Raw genomic sequence first — 2,749 nt, forward strand, 5'->3', positions numbered from 1 at the left:
CATTTTTTCATCCAAGTGCTGGGCGAGGCTCTGAAGAGGGGTTTCTCATCCGGGGGCCGCATTTTTTTCGTCCAAGTGCTGGGCGGGGCTCCGAAGAGGGGTTTCTCATCTGGGGGCCAAGCTTGGCAACCATTGGGCCACATTTTTTTCGTCCAAGTGATGGGCGGGGCTTCGAAGAGGGGTTTCTCATCCGGGGGCCACATTTTTTTCATCCAAGTGCTAGGTGGGGCTCCGAAGAGGGGTTTCTCATCTGGGGCTCGCATTTTTTTCATCCAAGTGCTGGGCAGGGCTCTGAAGAGGGGTTTCTCATCTGGGGGCCAATTTGGGCAACCCTTGGGCCAAATTTTTTTTGTCCAAGTGTTGGGCGGGGCTTCGAAGACGGGTTTCTCATCCGGGGGCTGCATTTTTTTTGTCCAAGTGTTGGGCGGGGCTCTGAAGAGGGGTTTCTCATCCGGGGGTTGCATTTTTTTCGTCCAAGTGCTGGGCGAGGCTCCGAAGAGGGGTTTCTCATCCGGGAGCCAAGCTGGACAACCCTTGGCCCGCATTTTTTTCGTCCAAGTGCTGGGCGGGGCTTCGAAGAGGGGTTTCTCATCCGGGGGCCGCATTTTTTTCATCCAAGTGCTGGGTGAGGCTCCGAAGAGGGGTTTCTCATCCGAGGGCCGCATTTTTTTCGTCCAAGTGCTGGGCGGGGCTTCGAAGAGGGGTTTCTCATCCGGGTGCCAAGCTGGGCAACCCTTGGGCTGCATTTTTTTTGTCCAAGTGCTGGGCGGGGCTTCGAAGAGTGGTTTCTCATCCGGGGGCTGCATTTTTTTCGTCCAAGTGTTGGGCGGGGCTCTGAAGAGGGATTTCTCATCCGAGGGCTGCATTTTTTTCATCCAAGTGTTGGGCGGGGCTCCGAAGAGGGGTTTCTCATCCGGGGGCCAAGCTGGGCAACCCTTGGGCTGCATTTTTTTCATCCAAGTGCTGGGCGGGGCTTCGAAGAGGGGTTTCTCATCCGAGGGCCACATTTTTTTCATCCAAGTGCTGGTCGGGGCTCCGAAGAGGGGTTTCTCATCTGGGTGCCAAGCTGGGTAACCCTTGTGCCGTATTTTTTTCATCCAAGTGTTGGGCGGGGCTCTGAAGAGCGGGGCTGCCTCGGTCGGAAGTGGAAGTGGGGTTTTGGGCATTACCCTCGAGCCACCTTTCCGTCCGAGAGTTTAGTGAGGCTTTTTACCGTTGCAGCTCCCCATGTCCGAAGTGGGGATTTCTGGGTAGGGGCTTTGGGTGCGCATTACATTTTTGCCCAAGCGTCCAGTGGGGTTTCTAGTGTGCTCCAAAGCGGGGTTATTGGAGCGCCCCCTCTTTTTTTGTCTGAGCGTTTGGTGGGGTTTCTCGCATTGGGGCTTCCCACGCCCGATTGTTGGGTGTGCACCCACCCTGGCACGCATGAAATTGGAAGTTGGGTTAATTGCCCGGTTTGCCCCGGGTGCGCACCTTCGCCAGGGTGGGCACCTTGGTGTGCACAACTTGCCTGGGCTGCGCACTAGGGCGGGCTCAAGATGGCACCCGCGTTCCGTTTTTTTCACTATCTTTCAAAACAAAAAATTTAAAATCTTGTTTTTTTTTGCCTTTTCTGTAAATTAGTGAAGGCAGCGCATCAAAGGTGCGCAACGCTAGTGCAAACCTTGGAGTGCTCCGATGTGTGCTCCAAGGTGCGGCGTGCACGAAGTCGTAGCCCGATTTGCCCCGGGTGCGCACCTTGCGTGCACCTTCGCCGGGGTGGGCACCTTGGTGTGCAGACCTTGGTTGGGTTGCGTGCCCCGATGGGCACCATGGTGCGCACCAAGGAGCGCTCCAAAGTGTTCTCCAAGGTGCGGCGTGCAGGAAGTCAGAGCTCGGTTTGCCCTGGGTGCGCACCTCGTGTGCACCTTGGCTGGGTTGCATGCCTTGGTGGGCACCATGTCGTGCATGAAGTCGGAGCCCCAGTTGCCCTGGGTGCGCACCTCTGCCAGGGTGGGCACCTTGGTGCGCACAACTTTCCTGGGCTACGCACCAGGGCGGGCTCAAGATGGCACCCGCGTTCCGTTTTTTTCACTATCTTTCAAAACAGAAATTTTAAAATCTCATTTTTTTTTGCCTTTTCTAGAAATTAGTGAAGGCAGCGCATCAAAGGTGCACAATGCTAGTGAGAACCTGGGAGCGCTCCGATATGTGCTCCAAGGTGCGGCGTGCACGAAGTTGGAGCCCGGTTTGCCCCGGGTGCGCACCTCGCGTGCACCTTCGTCAGGGTGGGCACCTTGGTGTGCAGACCTTGGCTGGGTTGCGCACCCTAGTGGGCACCATGGTGCGCACCAAGGAGTGCTCTGAAGTGTGCTCCAAGGTGGGGCATGCACAAAGTCGGAGCCCGGTTTTCCCCGGGTGTGCACCTCGGGTGCGCACCTTCACCATGGTGGGCACCTTGGCTGGGTTGCATGCCTTGGTGGGTACCATGCCATGCACAAAGTCAGAGCTCAGTTTGCCCCGAGTGCGCACCTCCGCTAGGGTGGGCACCTTGGTGCGTACACCTTGCCTGGGCTGCGCACTAGGGTGGGCTCAAGATGGCACCCGTGTTCCATTTTTTTCACTATCTTTCAAAACGGAAATTTTAAAATCTAGTTTTGTTTGCCTTTTCTGGAAATTAGTGAAGGCAGCGCATCAAAGGTACGCACCTCGCTGCCCACCTTGGTGTGCTCCGAGGTGCCCACCATGGTGCGCAACACTGGTGCGAACT

Source organism: Cryptomeria japonica, chromosome 2, assembly GCF_030272615.1.
Source record: "Cryptomeria japonica chromosome 2, Sugi_1.0, whole genome shotgun sequence".
In the NCBI taxonomy this organism is placed as follows: domain Eukaryota; kingdom Viridiplantae; phylum Streptophyta; class Pinopsida; order Cupressales; family Cupressaceae; genus Cryptomeria; species Cryptomeria japonica.